The 21,608-nt window shown below is 42.9% G+C and overlaps 1 protein-coding gene across 1 annotated transcript in view; it reads right to left on the reverse strand.

The window, feature by feature from the left end:
* Window positions 1–21,322, reverse strand: part of prickle2b (prickle homolog 2b) — a 151,596-nt gene extending 130,274 nt beyond the window's left edge. The window contains exon 1 of the mRNA XM_060910701.1: window positions 20,969–21,322. The gene's annotated coding sequence lies outside the window, so the exon portion shown is untranslated. The remainder of the gene's footprint in view (window positions 1–20,968) is intronic.
* Window positions 21,323–21,608: the final 286 nt, after the last annotated feature.

Consider the following 21,608-nt stretch of genomic DNA (forward strand, 5'->3'; position numbering starts at 1 on the left):
ATATAAAGACCACACACACACGTCCTTTCTTTCAAAAGTCATACTTATAACTTGCATTAACTAATTTAATGGGAAAAGTGTAGGCGTGCAGGGCGGGTCATGTCGGTATCTATTACAGTCCTAAGCTCCTGACTAATATCCATCCTGTAAGGCAGAGTAAAGGTTGAAATGGGATTCATCCCGTTTTATTAGTGATGAAAATCTTGTTTTCTTGCAAATAATTGGATTTAAGTTGGAAATAAATTTCTCCAGGCGCTCACGTACAAGACAGTGTCAGTGCAGTGCAGACTGTGCGCAACCGTTTCTATTGTAAGATATCGCAAATATGCAAAGACTGGCAAAGGGAGAAGGAGAAATGTGTGTGCACCAGAAATGTGTGTGCACCATGCATGGTGACCTTGTTCCCACGCAAAAGCTGAGAAAAAGAAGAAAAGCATGTCTTCCTTTTCCAGTCCCTGAACTTAGGCAAGTTTTGTGTGGTTTGAGATGAAATTGGGCTGAGAATTTTTGCTGAAACCTGGCAACTCTGGTTATTAATAATGGTGGCACGGTGGTGTAGTGGTTAGCACTGTCGCCTCACAGCAAGAAGGTCCGGGTTCGAGCCCCGTGGCCGACGAGGGCCTTTCTGTGTGGAGTTTGCATGTTCTCCCCGTGTCCGCGTGGGTTTCCTCCGGGTGCTCCGGTTTCCCCCACAGTCCAAAGACATGCAGGTTAGGTTAACTGGTGACTCTAAATTGACCGTAGGTGTGAATGTGAGTGTGAATGGTTGTCTGTGTCTATGTGTCAGCCCTGTGATGACCTGGCGACTTGTCCAGGGTGTACCCCGCCTTTCGCCCGTAGTCAGCTGGGATAGGCTCCAGCTTGCCTGCGACCCTGTAGAACAGGATAAAGCGGCTACAGATAATGAGATGAGATGAGATGAGATGAGATGTGTCATGATTAACGTTGTTCTGCCCCACTAAAATCTCTGCTGGTTCCTGCTCAAGGGTCCACCTGCATCTCTCCAATCTCACGATCTTGACTCGTACGCAACCACTGACTAAGTGCTGGGAAGAAAGTACGTCTGTGCGTGCGTGCGTGCGTGCGTGTGTGTGTTGATGTGGTTTTGGTTGGCACAGGACTAAATCACAGAACAGATGGTCAATAAGGATTATTCTGAAGTCTGTCACTGTGGAGCAAAGCACTCACGCTTTCTACGCATTACAAAGTTGGCTGTTTAGCTTCTCCAAAACACACACACACTAAATTACATAATACTCAAAGCCTGCATAATCATAAAGTTATAATCATGATTATTTTGATTAGTATTTATTGCAAATTTTCATTGTTGTAAATCCAGTCGTAATATTATGATTAACAATACTGAGCCTCATTTGTCAAGTTGGATCCATTCATATTTTGTTTGCAGGAGAAGTTACGTGGCGTTGATGAAAATTCAGCGAGCTCAGAAAAACGTTCTTGAGGCCCGTTTACACGAGGACGCTGTCGGGTAAAAACGACTAAATATTTTATCGGAAGTGCCTTTCGTCTACACGGGGACGGCGTTTCCGAGGCTGAAAAACGGAAAAAATTGAAAACGCCTTCCAGAGTGGATAAGTTAAAAACAGCCCCCGTTGCATATCCGTCTAAACTACCCAATACGCGAAACTCTGCTCGGATCTGCTCACGTCGGGTACGCGTTTACGTCATACACTGGGTGCGATTTGCTGGGGGGGATGGTGGGGATCATCCCCCCCTCTGGTTTTTATCTCTGCTGAAAAAAAATCCTCGGGGACAACCCCGTCAATAAAACAAACAAACCAAAAAAAAAGTTGACATGACAGGCATGTTGTGACACAGTTTTCTATGGTCTACATTGCACTCACTTTCAAAATGACCCGAAGTGGCAGCTTTGATGTTCACGAACGTCTAGGGTTGCCAACCGTCCCGTATTGGGCGGGACATCCCGTTTTTTGGGTAATTTTAATTTGTCCCGTCAGGGACAGATCCTGCCCCTCACTCCAATGCTGTGGTGTAAATCGCGTAATTGCCGTGAGAAGCGCTATTACCGCGAGTCGCGGTCATCTGCGATTTAAAACCATTCACTGTTGCCATATCCTGAATTTTTAAGCTATACTGACAAAATAGGCATCAAATTAAACTAGAGCAGATGGTGCAGCCAGTGGATACAGCCTAACTGTTCGATAAGGATAGCAGATAGCTTAAAAAAAAAACCTTCTGAAACAGGATAGACCTCCTCAGCCTATAGTAGGGGAGCTTTTCTGCCTCACTCCTGCCTTTGCGATGTCTTTCTCTCTTCTTCTTCTGCTATGAAGCATTGCAGAAGGTTCTTAGGGTTTTCAAATGGACAATTAAGCAAATATCAGGGTTTTACAGCTACAGCAAATCATTTTTTCAGTTTATGACATTGCCTTCATAAATATGGCCTGATGAATTATTTGGCCAAAGTTTAAAAGAGAAAAATAAGACAATAATATTAGAATTGTTTGTTATTTTGCATTAAGTTACTTAAAAATATCCATTAATTGGTCTATTAATTTTTAAAAGCTCTATTTTAGAAATGAATTTGTAGTGGCCTACATTTGAAACCCTCACCTAAAGGCGATTCGGTACTGTAACTATTTTGGGGCGCTGGGGTGCGTGTACAGGGCCTGTACCGGTACTTGTCTGCACCCGGAACAAAGTGTCCCTCATTTGGATATGAGAAAGTTGGCAACCCTACGAACATCCCCAGCAAATAGATACATGTAGATAATCAGAGTGTGAACGTGGATTTAGCGCCATGAATCACATCCTTACTGATGAGCGCAACAGAATGACTGTATCCACACTGAACAGCCTTCTTTTCCTCGCTGTCAATGGGCCAGACGTGCGTTCCTTCCCTGCTGAGAAATTCGCAGAAATGTGGATTAAAGAAGGGCGAAACGCGGCGGATAGCGCATCGACGGGAAAGCTGAAAAGGCCACATGAACTGCGCCATCAGAGCAAACTGTTAATTTAGTATTCATGTATTTCAGTGATTTTCAAGTCACTGTCCATTTAATCCGGAGGGAGAGAAACATCACAGCAACGCGACAAGCAATGCGAACTTTGTTGTGTGTTAGTGTTCGTGTATTTAGTCAGAGAGATAGGAAGATGAATTTACTATCTCTGGTTTAGTGTTCGTTTTCATTTAGTGTTATTCATTTGATATCATCGGATGTTATTGAGCTGTTAGCCTATTGTTACCTTAATTTTGTGACGTTTCATGATTAAAAAAAAAAACATCCCCCCTTCTGGTTTTTTGACAAATCGCACCTTGGTCATACATATGTCATATACTGTACATGCCAGCCCGGGAAGTAAGAAAGTAAGTAAAAAAGTAAGAGCATGTCTGATTACATCGATCCAACGGACCTTCAAGCTGCTCTGGCAGCTTTAATAAACGTCCAGGAGTCCTTCGAACATCTATACCGAATCTGCACATATACCGTTAATGAACAGAGGCGGGTATAGTATGCTCTTACTTTTTTACTTACTTACCATAGCCAGAGTAGTCAAAGTTTTCGCGGCGCAGATGTGCAGATCAGACAAGACGGAAGACGTTGCGCATGCGTGCAGACATAGCGGAGGTCTTTCACAGCACCACCTAGCCGCCTGGCATGCACATCCAATTGAATTCCACACATTTATGCGTCACCGTATAGACGCAGATTTCCTCCTTGAAAACGGTCGTGTAGACGCGGAAAAAAGTGAGAACGAAAACGGACTTTTGCGTTTTTGTTTCAGACCGTCCCCGTGTAAAGTGGGCCTTGACCTACATTCGCTCTGGACTTTGCGAAATTTTACCTGCAAGTCTTCAAATGATGTAACTGTCCCGACTTAGTGCAATTTTCCAAACGGAGTCACAGAAATCTTTGTTTATTTCAGTTATATGCAAAAATTGAATGAACATTTTATGAAACTCATTCGTCTCACATAAATAACTTGGAAGAAAGTCATCCAAAACAAATCCATAAATTAAGACAAATAAGTCTAGTTATTAAATTTGGACAAAAAAAAAAAAAAAAACGGTGCGTAAACGCCTGACTTGCTGCAGTGGCTGAGCTGCATTACTGGAGGATTTGGCACAAGCTTAGGATGTGCTCGTCACCATTTAGTCGTCATTTAATTGTGTTCAGCTCACTGTGAGCTTCCCTTTTATGGAATTTGGTGGGCGTCGCTAAAAGGAAATCAGCTGTGACGGATGTACAGAGTAATTTACGGCTGAATTTATCTCATCTCATCTCATTATCTCTAGCCGCTTTATCCTGTTCTACAGGGTCGCAGGCAAGCTGGAGCCTATCCCAGCTGACTACGGGTGAAAGGCGGGGTACACCCTGGACAAGTCGCCAGGTCATCACAGGGCTGACACATAGACACAGACAACCATTCACACTCACATTCACACCTACGCTCAATTTAGAGTCACCAGTTAACCTAACCTGCATGTCTTTGGACTGTGGGGGAAACCGGAGCACCCGGAGGAAACCCACGCGGACACGGGGAGAACATGCAAACTCCGCACAGAAAGGCCCTCGCCGGCCCCGGGGCTCGAACCCAGGACCTTCTTGCTGTGAGGCGACAGCGCTAACCACTACACCACCGTGCCGCCCCGGCTGAATTTATGATTAATATTATTACTTACATACGTATGTGCACGAGCACAAAGAAAATCAGTGTTACTGACATCTTTCATCCTGCAACACTAAAAGTGACTTAATTTACTAAATTACTTTACTAAATTCATCAGGCTAAGTTACAAAATAACAATGCGACATATTTCAATGCATTCTCTGTGTAGTCACACTGCTCTCTGCTGCTCATTGGATGTAAAATGACAACACACTCACAGCGAGATCTGCAGTGTCATGGAGAGCCCAAATATTTTGGACAAACCATGACATCTCAAGCAAAGTGCAAATTTGCCAACGAGGCTGGATCAGTTTTAGTTTCACCCAAAAAGTGTTCAAGTGTCCAAGAATGTGTGTGTGTGTGTGTGTGTATGCACAGAAGCATGTTCCGCTCTACACTCTCAATTCTCTCGTCATTAATCACGCTGGACAACTGATTGCCCGCAGGCCAAAGCGTGCATTAGCTCCCCATAGCTAACTCAATGAGCTACGGTACAACTTTGAGTGTTTCTCACGGTGCGTGCCAACCACAAACCCGAGCACAGATCAAAACCGAATGTAGCCTGAAATCAGGCGGCTTAGCTCATGCTGGAAATGAAGAGTCACCATAATACCATACTACCTCGGTTTTCCTCGAACACACTGGAACTGTCTCTGATAATCCTGGGTTTTGAACTCATTACCTTTTGATTGCGAGTTAAGCTGAGGTTATCTGTTACAGTGTCACCAAAAATCAGTGACACTTTCAGACAGGAAGAATATTGTATGCATACACAACCTTATACAGAACCTCTCACTTAGGCTTGTGTTAATGTATTATTACTTTGCCCGGGACGGAGTCCACCAGGGGGCGAGGTATTGTTTTCGGTCGGGTTTCTTTGTTTCTTTGTTAGCAACATTACGGGAAAACGGCTGGACCAATCTTCATGAAACTTTCAGGATAGGTGGGCATTGGTCTCAAATAGAACCGCCAACATTTTGAGGGTCATCAGGTCGAGGTCAAGGTAACCACAAAGGTCAAAATCGTTTTGTTTTTTTCGCAGTATCTTCCTTCATATTCATCATATTTACTCCAAACCCTATCTAAAATGTTCATCTTTCATTTCTACTTCCATTAATATGCTACATGATGGGGTATCTCTCATAGTTTTCTTAGCAGTTGGGGGTCAAATGTCAGGGGTCAAGATCACGGGTTTCACAGGCTCATAACTGGGAAACGGTTCAAGATAGACAGATACTTAATATTATTGACATATAGCGGTAGAATGTCATATATGGGCTCTCATTTGGCACCATGACCTTTGACCATGAGTGACCATGAAAGGTCAAACTCAAGGTCACGGGTTTTCAGGGGCTCATAACTTTAAAATGGTTAATGATAGACAGATGCTTACCATTATCAACATATAAGAAGTCCCATATGGGCTTTCAGTTGCCACCATGACCTTTGACCTTGAATGACTTTGAAATGTCAAACTCAAGGTCATGGATGTTCATAGGACTATAACCTGACCGTTGCTGATTGAGAAATATTACCATTATCAACATATAGGTAGTCCCATATGGGCTTTCATTTCGCACCAAGAATGTTGACCTTGAGTGACCTTGAGATGTCAAACTGAAGGTCACGGATTCACCTTGTAAAGTGAATAGGCCAGACTGCCGGGCGAGGTTTATTTTGCCTGGCAACACTTGTTTATTTATTTATTTGTCTTAATTCTAAAGCTTGCATATATTCATATTCATACATACCAACACACGGAGACAGCAAAGCTGGAGGCTATTCTACGATACTGACAGAACACACACACACCAATCTGCCATAACATAACATTATGACCACTGACAGGTGAAGAAGTGAATAACATTGATTATCTCATTACACTGGCACCTGTTCAGGGGTGGGATATATTAGCCAGCAAGTTCTTGAAGCCAGTTAGTTCTTGAAGTTGATGTGTTGGAAGAAGGAAAAATGGGCAAATGTAAGGAGGGACTTTGACAAGGGCCAAATTGTGATGGCTAGATGACTGGGTCTGAACATCTCCAAAATGGCACATCTTGTAGGATGCTCCTGGTATGCAGTGGTTAGTACCTAACAAAAGTGGTCCAAGGATCCGAAAAGCAACCGGTGAACCGGTGACAGGGTCATGGATGTCGAAGGCTCATTGATTCACATGGGACACGGAGGTTGGCCCAGATGGTCCAATCCCACAGAAAAGCTCCTGTAGCACAAACTGCTGAAAAAGTTAATGCTGATGTGACGTCCACAAAAGTGTCACACTTGTGTTTTTGCATAATGTATATTTTTTGTGACTATTGTCTTTTCTTTTTAATACAATGGATTGTATTTTGTTTGGAGGAAAATGTATGCCCAAGAGATAAGAAAATTCACGTTTTCAGAAGTTTCTCATCTCATCTCATCTCATTATCTGTAGCCGCTTTATCCTGTTCTACAGGGTCGCAGGCAAGCTGGAGCCTATCCCAGCTGACTACGGGCGAAAGGCGGGGTACACCCTGGACAAGTCGCCAGGTCATCACAGGGCTGACACATAGACACAGACAACCATTCACACTCACATTCACACCTACGGTCAATTTAGAGTCACCAGTTAACCTAACCTGCATGTCTTTGGACTGTGGGGGAAACCGGAGCACCCGGAGGAAACCCACGGGGACACGGGGAGAACATGCAGTGTTTCAAAGTTTTTCCTTGATTAAATGAAGTTACTGTACTTACTCCAGGCCAGCAGGGGGCAGAGTCAGGGAGCAATTTTCTCTGCGTTTGTTAGGGATTTTTCTCATCACTGCAGAGAACTCATAAAGCATAGACACGCTGTTGCCCTGCCTCTCTGTAAATATATCTGTTATTTGGGTGTTGTCATGCAGTACCCGTAACACGGACACCTTTCTGTTTTAGCCAGCATTAACTTTTTCAGCAGTTTGTGCTACAGTAGCTCTTCTATGAGAATGGACCATCTGGGCCAACTTTCATGCCATATGTGAATCAATCAATGAGCTCTCGACACCCATGACCCTGTCGCCAGTTCACCGGTTGCCCTTCGGATCCTTGGACCACTTTTGTTCGGTGCTAACCACTGCATGCCAGGAAAACCCCACAAGATGTGTCATTTTGGAGATGCTCAGACCCAGTCATCTAGCATCACAATTTGTCAAAGTCACTCAGATCCTTACGCTTGCCCGTTTTTCCTGCTTCCAGCACATCAACTTCAAGAACCGACTGTTCTCATCCCTTAACAGGTGCCATTGTAATGAGATAATCAATGTTATTCACTTCTTCACCTGTCAGTGGTCATAAAGTTATAGCTGATCGGCGCATATATTTATTTTTCTTCCATTGCACATCATGATTATCTTATTTTCAGTCAAATTTTGACCCAATTCTTTGATGCTTTGAATAAAATCAGTCACTTTGGTGTTTTTTTCCCCCTCGAGCTCATCTCATCTCATTATCTGTAGCCGCTTTATCCTGTTCTACAGGGTCGCAGGCAAGCTGGAGCCTATCCCAGCTGACTACGGGCGAAAGGCGGGGTACACCCTGGACAAGTCGCCAGGTCATCACAGGGCTGACACATAGACACAGACAACCATTCACACCTACGGTCAATTTAGCCAGTTAACCTAACCTGCATGTCTTTGGACTGTGGGGGAAACCGGAGCACCCGGAGGAAACCCACGCGGACACGGGGAGAACATGCAAACTCCGCACAGAAAGGCCCTCGCCGACCACGGGGCTCGAACCCGGACCTTCTTGCTGTGAGGCGACAGCGCTAACCACTACACCACCGTGCCGCCCCCCCCGAGCTATAATGCTCAATTAGCTAGCAAGTCGCTGACGGTTAGTCAGATGAGACAAAATTATCACACAAAATCCATTTTAAATCATCGCTCACCTTAAAACACATTGTTTACATCAGTATTGCAATTTGTACGCAAACAGCTTCATGACATAGGCATGATGATAGCTGAGGTAGAAACTCAGCTTCTGATGCTTGTTAGCACAATTAGCCTTGTAGCTTTGGTGCAAAACTAAAGAAGTAAACTTGGAGCACTGGCTGATAAAAAAAAAAGTGTGACACGATTACATGGAAATCACACTTGTTCACTGTGTTGACTGGTACGTCACACTTTTCAGATGCTCTCGATACATGTGGTGAACAGATTTACAGGCTAAAACACACACGCGCCTCATTTTTTTCTGCCTTGAGATGATCATAAAGCACCTGATGTATATTTGTACTCACTTACTCACACACACGTCTACGTTCATATACAGTACAATAATCCATAGGCGGTGAGAGCAGAGACAGATGGAGTTCTTGAGAGTGAAATGTTTTGTAATTTATTGCCAAAATCAGCCCACAAATATCTTTCATGTAACGCTATCTCGAATCTTATCTCTAACTTTGATAACACCACCAGCTAGCTACACATTCAATAACACACACACACACACGGTGCTCCATGTTGCCTGGATACAATAATTTTTTTGGTTTAATTACAGATAGGACACGAGGAGACGCAGCAGTCAGACAGCAGGACGCCGGCATTGCTCTCACCCAGAAACTAAAAGTGTTAGAGATGAGGGAACGGCTTTAAAGAGACTGATGAGTCTCCAGAACGGCGCCTCTTCTCTGGAAGTGGCTCGTCCTAACAGCTCGTCCCTCACACTTCCCACACACTTCCCATTTTCAAAACTCATTTGTTTTCCCAAGTTTATAAATCTACCCAACTCAACCTTTTTTTTTTTTACTTCAAAACTGCACTGAGGTGCTTTCGTATGTCTATTCAGGTTTGTATCTACAGTATGTGTTATATACACACCACTCAAATTGACATATTGATTAACCCTCATCCTACCATGCTATTTTACACCTTAATCTTACCATGTGGGGTCCGTTTGGACCCCAATACTTTTCTTTAAAATTAAAGCTTATAAAGACAAAATCACCAGATAAGTTTTGTTCAGAACATCTTGTATTAATAACAGCAATACACTAAAGGGCCCAAGGCATAAAGAACACACTTAACCTTCATCCTACCAGCCAATTTTACATACACAAACTACCAGGCGGAGTCCGTATGGACCCCAGGAGGGAATAGCTTGAAATCAATGCAGTAAGAACCAATTCAATGCAGCAAACAGACATAACTTTATTGAAGAACAAAATCCACTATGGCTGAATATCAATGATGTATTATAAATGCAATAACATTGCAATAATATTGCAATAACTAGCATACATGTAGCAAATTATAGCGCCACAAAAAAAATTGGCATTATATACATGATTTTTGCAGCTCGTGCAGCTGTAAAACATTCTGGATTACAACTTAGGTCTTTTCTTACAGAATTTAAAACAAAAAAGTAATTGTAAAATAATTTAGGGCTTTTGTTTTGCAGCCTGTGCTTATTGCAGCAGTGGGGTCCACACGGACCCCAAGAAGGAATGCCTTGGTAGTTTCATTATGGAACATAAAAGAAATAAAAGAAGTTAACTTTCAGTGTGCTATTCAATTATAAAATGAAAGACAGATAAACTTTACTCTGGGGTCCGGTTGGACCCCAGTAACAAATTAATTATACCTTCACAATGCAAAAAGCTGATCTTCCGGTGCTTTAGTGTTTTAATTAAGACATAAATTCCGACAAATTCATAAAACGGTGAGGCAGTATGTCACATATTTTTAAAATGGCAAACAAACATATAGGTGCGGGGTCCAGATGGACCCCACTTGGTAGGATGAAGGTTAATCTGTAAGATTCTGTGGGTGCGGGGAAAGCTTTGCACTTTTTTTTTCAGTGAAGAAAAACAGGAAGCACTCGATCTTTTCTCTCCTCTCACACCAAAACCAAATTTAACACACCAAAATATAAATAACTTGCAACCACGTGATCAAAATGTGCTACGTCATGAGCGTCCGCCATGATGGTGGATATACAAAGCGACTAGCACGGCAGCTGCTGAAGATGTGTCTGTAAACAATGCTGAATTTTCTCAGTATTATCATGATTTGAACGATGGAGTAAAGATTTGATACAAAGAGAAGATAGATATGTGTGGCTTTGACCCAGATTATTTTAAAAAGTCTGACTATTCTGAAGATAAGACACTTCTACCGACCCAGATATCGCGTTCTATCTGGTCCGGCTGCTGAAGAATCAAGTCCGACCTTGGATGAAACATAGCTCATGTTCTGAGTGGGCGCCCAGTCTGGATTGTTTCTATCGTATAATTTTGCTGGCGCTCCTCGACGCGAAATGGTAATAAACGTGTTAAAATTATAACAATGACCAAGTGGACCACGACAAGAGAACGCTCATTTTATAGCAGAATTCTAGCAACACGAAATAAAATTCTTCCCTGATATTCTCGAGAAAGCTTTTGAATCTCACCTGAGATAAAATGATTACTGCAAACACGAGCTGTTTTGGTTTTAGCCTCTGTTAGATCGGCCCTGCCGATGTTGTTCAGCCGCGCTCGTCTCCTCTCTGTACTAAGCCTCAGAGTTTCCTCGTCCTCTTTCCGAATCACAGACGGAATTCTAAAAAATCGGAACATGCCACGGTCGCGAGTACTGTTGTGACCACGACCATATACAGCACAAAGGTACGGCAGAGCTAAAAGAACGCTTAAAGCAGTGGGAAAACCAAGAGAGTTGCGCAAGCGTGATTATGTTTTGTATGGAATGTTGTTTAACCCCACATTTGTAGTATATCCACCAACATGGCTGACATCCAGGTTTCTACTTTGCTTTGACGTCACTGGCAAGTCAAGGATAGCCGATGTTTAAAAGAACGACTATTTAGATGCTTTTAGCTAGTCAAGGCTATGCGATATGGTCATGTGACCTACTCATAAACAAACTTGCACAGTCATAAAAAGTCATCCTATGAAAAGTAAATATATTAAGGCCCTGGTCACACTACAGCTCGCGATGGGTTTGCGAATACTTGGTGATGAAAAATTGGTATCATTGCCACCAATCGTGCAATGCACAGCGAATGTCCTCTGAGCTTCATGAGCTGTTTTTTGTTGCGTTTCCACCTCATGAGTGGCCAAAAACATTGTGAAAAATTTCAATTTCAGTGCACACACTGAAATTTGGTGGCATTGATTTTGTCGGGAAACTAAGTGGCAAAGACTCGCAGATGGGTTTGGAAATACTTCCTGAAGCTCAGGGAGCCTTTGTCGAGCATCTTGAGATGTACAGTGGTGCTTGAAAGTTTGTGAACCCTTTAGAATTTTCTATATTTCTGCATAAATATGACCTAAAACATTATCAGATTTTCACACAAGTCCTAAAAGTAGATAAAGAAAACCCAGTTAAACAAATGAGACAAAAATATTATACTTAGTCATTTATTTATTGAGGAAAATGATCCAATATTACATATCTGTGAGTGGCAAAAGTATGTGAACCTCTAGGATTAGCAGTTAATTTGAAGGTGAGATTAGAGTCAGGTGTTTTCAATCAATGGGACGACAATCAGGTGTGAGTGGGCACCCTGTTTTATTTAAAGAACAGGGATCTATCAAAGTCTGATCTTCACAACACGTTTGTGGAAGTGTATCATGGCACGAAAAAAGGAGATTTCTGAGGACCTCAGAAAAAGCGTTGTTGATGCTCATCAGGCTGGAAAAGGTTACAAAACCATCTCTAAAGAGTTTGGACTCCACCAATCCACAGTCAGACAGATTGTGTACAAATGGAGGAAATTCAAGACCATTGTTACCCTCCCCAGGAGTGGTCGACCAACAAAGATCACTCCAAGAGCAAGGCGTGTAATAGTCGGCGAGGTCACAAAGGACCCCAGGGTAACTTCTAAGCAACCGAAGGCCTCTCTCACATTGACTAATGTTAACGTTCATGAGTCCACCATCAGGAGAACACTGAACAACAATGGTGTGCATGGCAGGGTTGCAAGGAGAAAGCCACTGCTCTCCAAAAAGAACATTGCTGCTCATCTGCAGTTTGCTAAAGATCATGTGGACAAACCAGAAGGCTATTGGAAAAATGTTTTATGGATGGATGAGACCAAAATATAATTTTTTGGTTTAAATGAGAAGTATTATGTTTGGAGAAAGGAAAACCATGCATTCCAGCATAAGAACCTTTTCCCATCTGTGAAACATGGTGGTGGTAGTATCATGGTTTGGGCTTGTTTTGCTGCATCTGGGCCAGGACGGCTTGCCATCATTGATGGAGCAATGAATTCTGAATTATACCAGCGAATTCTAAAGGAAAATGTCAGGACATCTGTCCATGAACTAGATCTCAAGAGAAAGTGGGTCATGCAGCAAGACAACAACCCTAAGCACACAAGTCGTTCTACCAAAGAATGGTTAAAGAAGAATAAAGTTAATGTTTTGGAATGGCCAAGTCAAAGTCCTGACCTTAATCCAATGGAAATGTTGTGGAAGGACCTGAAGCGAGCAGTTCATGCGAGGAAACCCACCAACATCCCAGAGTTGAAGCTGTTCTGTATGGAGGAACGGGCTAAAATTCCTCCAAGCCGGTGTGCAGGACTGATCAACAGTTACCGCAAATGTTTAGTTGCAGTTATTGCTGCACAAGGGGGTCACACCAGATACTGAAAGCAAAGGTTCACATACTTTTGCGACTCACAGATATGTAATATTGGATCATTTTCCTCAATAAATAAATGACCAAGTACAATATTTTTGTCTCATTTGTTTAACTGGGTTCTCTTTATCTACTTTTAGGGCTTGTGTGAAAATCTGATGATGTTTTAGGTCATATTTATGCAGAAATATAGAACATTCTAAAGGGTTCACAAACTTTCAAGCACCACTGTATTTGTCTCGAATCCATATCTTGCGACACAGCAGTGAGGCATAGCCTAACCTTCGCCGAGACTTGAAAAGTGCATTTACATTCGGCGATCCTTCCCCGAAGTTCGTAATTGGTTGATTGAAGAATTCGTGAACGTTTGACGACAGTTAGATGACACATTTGTGATCATTGCTGATTGGTTGGTGCTGATGTCACTCATTGTTGAACTCTATTGAGCAAGGCATTGCAGATCATTCTCCTGCCAGACGTTGATACGTACAACACCCTCAAGCATGCCTCCTTGGAAAAATGCCAGGTCTCCTCAAAAGAACATTATCAAGTGTTTGCCTGCTGTGTGACCGCAGGTTTGAGAATAGAATAGAATGCCTTTATTATCACTGCATAAATGTACAATGAAATGTAGAGCATCACCCTGAGTGGTAAAGACACAACAATAGAATCTGCAACAGATTCACACGTACTGGATATATGCATTGCGTATAAGATTAAACATATATACAAAATATAAAAGAGGAGGTATTAAAATAGCAATGCTAAAAGAGCAGTGTAGGTTACACCCCCCAGATTTTCACTGATAATATTGGCGGGCGTTGAGCGGTCTATCAGAAATATTCTATTCAGCTAGCATGATACTGAATGAGTTGAAGATGAGTAGCTGAATGGAATATATCTCATCATCCATGAAAAAGAGCCAGGCAATATAATAATCTCATCTCATCTCATTATCTCTAGCCGCTTTATCCTTCTACAGGGTCGCAGGCAAGCTGGAGCCTATCCCAGCTGACTACGGGCGAAAGGCAGGGTACACCCTGGACAAGTCGCCAGGTCATCACAGGGCTGACACATAGACACAGACAACCATTCACACTCACATTCACACCTATGGTCAATTTAGGGTCACCAGTTAACCTAACCTGCATGTCTTTGGACTGTGGGGGAAACCGGAGCACCCGGAGGAAACCCACGCGGACACGGGGAGAACATGCAAACTCCACACAGAAAGGCCCTCGCCGGCCCCGGGGCTCGAACCCAGGACCTTCTTGCTGTGAGGCGACAGTGCTAACCACTACACCACCGTGCCGCCCGCAATATAATAATAATAATTATTATTATTATTATTATTATTATACATACACACTCTTCATATCAGCATTCTCGAAGGCCAATGCGAGCTTACCCATGACTTGGTGCTGTTGGCATGACAGTCCAGTTAGCTTCCAGCCGGTGTAGCAATATCTCTAGCAAAGGCCAATGCAAGCTTACCCGTGACTTGGTGCTGTTAGTGCAGCAGTCCAGTTACCTTCCAGCCGGTGTAGTGCCAGCAAAGGCCAATGCTTGCGCAGTCAAGCTGAATATCCATCCATCCATTATCTGTAGCCACTTATCTTGTGCAGGGTCGCAGGCAAGCTGGAGCCTATCCCAGCTGACTATGGGTGAGAGGAGGGGTACACCCTGGACAAGTCACCAGATCATCACAGGGCTGACATATAGAGACAAACAACCATTCACACTCACATTCACACCTACGGTCAATTTAGAGCCACCAATTAGCCTAACTTGCATGTCTTTGGACTGTGGGGGAAACCGGAGCACCCGGAGGAAACCCACGTGGACACGGGGAGAACATGCAAACTCCGCACAGAAAGGCCCCCATCGGCCATTGGGCTCGAACCCAGGACTTTCTTGCCGTGAGGCGACAGCGCTAACCACTACAGCACCGTGCCGCCCCAAGCTGAATGTTATTATTATTTTTTTCCTCCCTGTGTAATTTACTTAGTTACGTTTAAAATCAACATCAACAGCTACACACAATGGAGCGACCTGCCAGCAAAAATTCTCACAAAATCTTCCGTATTTAACAAAGCAAGCCTGGCAGCCATATTTTTTTACAAATTGTCACAGTCGCTCACTAGCTAGGAAGTTTTATGTCTCCGACATTTGACATTGTGTTGTCTTGACAATGTACAATATTGTAAGAATATTGCACACTCATTTTCCATTGGGTAGAGTGACGTAATACACATAAGATAAGCGAAATGCTAACAATATTGTATGCCATCAAACCAAATGAATGAAACCCGCTAGAAGGGAATAGAACACATGTTCATTTCCATGAATTCCATGGAAAAAGTGGCCTGTAAGTATAATAAAACAGTATATTGTATGGTTATTTTATGTACGGTACATTATTAGGTTGCTAGATAGTGGGAGTTATACCTCGCAGCAGTGCACGTTTAGTCTGGCTAACGCGACTTCAAAGCTCTGCGAGCATTTGGTCTGGCAAAGATATTAAGCCCAACCGTTTCCCAAAGGCGTGGTTGACCCGCCTCCCTGAATTGCCTCAGTTTGCTACTGGTCGAAGCCAGAAAAGGCTGTGACGAAGCTTAAACCAATCACATCACTCTTTCCTCTGACGTATGTGACGCGACGGAAACTGCTTGAGTAACAGGAAGAAGATAAATACCTCCAGGGCTGCTCTTTGCTCCGTTTTCAATGAGAACTTCCCGTTGAATGCTTTCAATACAGCATCTACCGCTGTGTCAAAGGCTTGCCGCTGCTCCATGTTCGTAATGTTTCTAGTGAATGAAGCGCTTCCGGCATAGATTCTGTAAACAATCTATGGCTTCCGGTCGCAGTTCTACTACGTCACTGCCTTGAACACGCCTCTACCCAGGGCCGTTGGAGATGCTCAAAGTTGATTGGCTCCCGATTTTACGGGAGCTTGGAAGAGCTGGAGATAGCTTGCCTTGCCAGACTAAGCTCGCAACAGGCCCTCGTGTTGCGTCACACTTAGGATGGGCGGGCCCAGGCTAGTGCACGTTATGAGACAGAGTTCAGTGCTTTAATGACGGAGGGGTAAAAGCTTTTCTGGAGTCTGGCAGTACGGGCTTTGATGGACCTGTACCGCCTTCCAGAGAGCATCAGAGTGAAGAGATGGTGACCAGGCTGAGATGAGTGCTTGATGATGTTTGTGGCCCTGCACAGGCACTGGGATCTGTAAATGTCCTCCAGTGAAGGAAGGCAACTGAGTGTTGGTGGTTCTCTGTGCTGATTTGATGACTCTCTGTAGAGCCTTCTTGTCAGTCTCAGAGCAGCTGGCATACCACACCAAGATGCCATAGGTGTGTTTGCGTTCCACAGAGCTGTGATAGAAGGACACCAGCAGCTGCCTGGACAGGTTGGCTTAGCATAGCTCGTCTGTACATCTCCATACATTGCCACCAAAATGCCTCATTTTCATCAATAACCCATCACAAAGTCTCACGAGCTGTCGTGTCACCGCAGCCTAAAGTGCAAAACAATCTTTTTCTTCCATTAAAAAAAAACACATATGAAATGTATGTCACACATAACATGTTTGGAAATCATGAGGACACTCATTTTTCCACACTGAAAAATGAAATGTGTTTGTATTGCGATTATCAGTATAATGATGATGACTTTTTCTTATTAAAGCATCTGTCAACATGGTTTCAAACATTTAAACAATCTCTGTGGTCCGGAATATGTCAAGATCTCAACCAAGAAATTCTGAAATATTTGAATTTGACGCCAATCGTAATTTCACAACAGAAGCTATCGGATGGATAATAGAAGCCTTTTGTTAATGGTGTTTATGAGGTAAAGGAGTAGATCTGGAGGGTCCTCAGACAGAGTGTTTTGGTAAACTGGGATGTATGGATGCTGTCAGTCCCCACTCGCTTGCTCACTCGAGTTTGTTGACGGTGTAGTGGCTGCTGCTTTATGTCCCGGGGCTCCCTCATGCCTGTGTTACCTTCTGGCTCTCCCCTCTTAGTTATGCTGTCATAGTTAGTTGCCGGAGTCCCTGCTTGTACTCACTGCAATATGTATACTGTTCCTACTTATTCAGGTGACACTGGGCATTCCTAACAACCTGTGTTTTCTCCCCCCCCCAAATCTGTCCCTCTGAGTTAAATGTCAGTCCTGGGATCAAGATGCTGGCCTCTTCTGCTCCTCGGACCTGCCTGATCCATCCTGGTGCCCTTGGAGTCTCATCACATCGCTCCTGTGGAGGGCGGCCCCATGTGGACAGTTGGGGGTCGCGCCTGGAGGACGCTCTGGACTCTTGCAGTGGTGTTTTTGTGGCTGGGGACTGCAGTTGACTTGCTGATTTTGGGACTGCGGTTGTCGTGAACGGTTTTGCACTCGGGTTTCCGTCGGTGGGGGGTTTATAGCATCAACGAAGCTGACTTTGTTAGGACTGTTAATGTTATAGTCATGTTGTCTGTTGTTGCCCGGATGGGGATGGGTTCCCTTTTGAGTCTGATTCCTCTTGAGGTTTCTTCCTCGTGTCGTCTGAGGGAGTTTTTCCTTGCCACCGTCACCACAGGCGTGCTTGTTGGGGATAGATTGGGGATAAAATTGTCTCATATTTTAAGTCATTCAAATTCTGTAAAGCTGCTTTGCGACAATGTTTATTGTTAAAAGCGCTATAGAAATAAACTTGATTTGACTAGAAGGAAATATTTAACAACGTAAAATTTAAAAACTACAACAACAACAACAACAACACCAAAAACCAAGCTGACATGCCTTTAAAACACTTCTCCTAATGTTCTCCATTTAAAAAAACTCTCCAAATTCTATCAATATGCAAACTGGACACACCCTTTTTCTTATGTTAGAGCTCATTGGCTCTTGTTTTCTGTGATGTCATAACACTTGGCTGTAACACTACAACAAATACGCTAATGAGATTTCCAGCTCCAGCAAAACCACAGCAGTGACAATTTCCACGTCTATATGAACTCTTGCCAAAATCTTTTCATCATAAATCATGTTTTATGTAGTTTAGGGTGACTTTAATTACGCGATCAAAGCCAAAGAAACCATACAGTATATTACTACTAGAACCCACAGCTGGAAATAAAGTGTCATTCCCATGCAGGAGATGTCATACCCACAGAAAACATCTTCACAAACCCACAGAGCCATGTGACAATCTTAGAAGAAGAAGAAGAAAAACTTCTGAAACACATTATTAGGCAAACAAACGGCACTTGGCCCTGATTGGATGCAGATGCTGAGACAGCTTTAGCTTTAATCAGCTTCATAAAACTGGTTGTGAACTAAAAAAAAAAAACACTGAGATGAAGTCATCACCGCCCAATATGACATGACATGACTTTCACAGCACCTCATTTTTTTAATCCATCATTTTCGAATCCATTTCAGCATCTGATGATCAGCGCTTAAAATAAATAATAATAATAATTAGTGTAAACGTCTGCAACCCGAGTCAGCACTTTCCCCCCTCAGGACATGATACGTGTGCATGAACGTAGCTCGCCTGATTAGCTAGCCCTCATCAAACCATTATCTTCTAATTTGAGCCAGGACATACTGGTTAACGTAATGTGGAAAAGGCATTAAGAGGATAAAAGAGATTAATCCACATGAAAGCGGATGGGTGTAAACAAACAAGAAAAAAATTACACAAACAAACAAACAAACAAACGCAAATCCAAACTTCGTTAGAATCACAAGAGGAACAAAGCTTGTTCTCACACACACACACACACACACACACACACACACACACACACACACACACACACACACACACACAAATGGCTTGATGAGTGCAAAAAGGCTTTTGATCTTCACCATGAAATGAGTATGAGGTACTCTTTCAGCACACACACACCCTCAATTAGGTTGTGTGTGTGTGTGTGTGTGTGTGTAACGAGCACGGTTTGAAACAGCAGAGTCAGACACTTAACTACTCGAGGTGGAGGAAATGAGCTGGAGGCTTGCTCATTACAGAAGGTGTGCCCACCCAAGCCAAATAAAAACGGAAATAATCCCTTTAAACTGAACTGCTTGCAAAATTATTTGATAAAACAATTTAAACCAAGTAATTTGAACAGTTTAGAAGCCTTAAAGGCACACAGAGGAGGTTTCAAAGTTGAACTGGAAAATTCTAAACTAGAAATTTCCTGCAGAGCTGAAACACTGAAATGTTATCAAATTTATTATTATTATTAGTAGTAGTAGTATTTTGCATGTATTGTGTATAATTGGAATAAAGGTTGAGTTTTTTTTAAAAAATAGAATCACCAAATACACAAAATGTCCTTATCGAGCATCCATACTAAATACACAAAGGCATTAATGATATTCGAATGATTTACTTCATTTTTTATTATTAAAATTACTTTCAGTCTCTGCTTTGTTCTTTCCAAGTGACCTCAGTCAAAAAAAAACCTAGAAGGGGGCTTGGTTGAGTTCATACCTCCGCCAAGCCACATATTAACATCAAAATAAAATCACTTGAACCTTGGATGATATTAAAGCTGCCCACCAAATTTCATCCAAATCCCTTCACTACTTTTTGAGTTACGTTGGGAACGTCCATCCATTATCCGTAACCGTTTATCCTGTGCAGTGCAGAGTCGCAGGCAAGCTGGAGCCTATCCCAGCTGACTACGGGCGAAAGGCGGGGTACACCCTGGACAAGTCGCCAGGTCATCACAGGGCTGACACATAGACACAGACAACCATTCACACTCACATTCACACCTACGGTCAATTTAGAGTCACCAGTTAACCTAACCTGCATGTCTTTGGACTGTGGGGGAAACCGGAGCACCCGGAGGAAACCCACGCGGACACGGGGAGAACATGCAAAAACCCAGAACCTTCTTGCTGTGAAGCGACAGTGATAACCACTGCACCACCGTGCCACCCTACGTTGGGAAAAGACAAAAAAAAAATCCTGGATCCGCATACATATCTTGATCCTGGATCTACATACATGTCCAGATTTGTATCAAGATCTAATCAGTTGTTCCTTGGCCCACATTTCCACCAAATTTCATCAAAATCCGTTCACAACTTTTTGAGTTACATTGGGAAATTTTTTTTTTTTTAAATCCCAGATCTGCATATATATCTGGATCCTGGATCCGCATACGTATCTGGATTTGTATCAAAATCGAAGCAATTGTTCTCTGGCCCATGGCTCACCTTTCCACCAAATTTCATCCAAATATGTTCATTATTTTTTGAGTTAGATTGGGAACAGGCAAACAAACAAATAAACAAACAAATGCGGAGACTAAAACATAATCTCCTCCAACAAAGTTCACAAAAGCAGAACATGCTCTGCTCTTCGCATGATCTTCAAGAAATCTGGATGATGCGACTTCCTGTTCCACTTGTGACATGTTGTGGAACGTTGCAAATATTTCATGAAAATGAACTCAACTGGACGTTTTTCAGTAATCTGTAACGAATGACTCAAAAATACCGTAAAATGATATTTGAAGTGTTTTAATGATAACATTAAAAGGGATCAGTTGAAGACAAAAATGTAGTTTCAATGAGGGTTGATTAGTGTTTTAAGGTATTTATCTGAAACATCAACATCGGTTGTTGGGAAGGATTCTTGACATCCATGGATGTAAATGTAATGGCACCCCAATCATCATGGGGGGTAAAAAAAAAACCATTACCTTTCAGGACTGATATAAGCAGGGAACAGGAACACGATCAGCCATTGGAAAGACTCTGCCTCTCCTTCTGCCTCTCTCTCTCAGATCTCAGGCCATTAACTCCATCACGACCTGCGATGATATTACAGCTCCGTCTCATGCAAGTGTCACACACCACGTGAACGATCCCTCAAGTTCAACATCATCAAGTGAAACTTTCATCTCATGTTTGCCCTCTTTCAGACTAAAGGCTATCGTATTTAAAGATAAACGACTTCTCGCCCTTTTTAACGACGTCTCTAGTTTCTGATTTCATAGCCACTCGATCAAGCCAAGCAGTAAGCCAGGTCTGCTGCAGTTATCTTTACTTTTGCTCATCTGACAGCCTTTTAAATCCAGCACACACACGTCAACCAGCTAACTATGTTCCTGTGAGAGACCATTAATCAAACCACGGCTGGAGAGGACGCGCTGCGTGGCCACTGCATGTTTGTGCGAGAGTGCATTTGTTAAAAATCAGCAGTGCGAGACTGGATGTGTAACATGAGAGTGCAGAGAGATCGGAATGAAAACATTTTATTGGCCTGCGTGTCCTTGTGAAAACAGCGACTTGGGACGACACGCCAAAAAAGCAAGCTGGGGCGCTTGAGGTGGGAGGAGA

This window comes from Neoarius graeffei, chromosome 26, assembly GCF_027579695.1.
Source record: "Neoarius graeffei isolate fNeoGra1 chromosome 26, fNeoGra1.pri, whole genome shotgun sequence".
Classification (NCBI taxonomy): domain Eukaryota; kingdom Metazoa; phylum Chordata; class Actinopteri; order Siluriformes; family Ariidae; genus Neoarius; species Neoarius graeffei.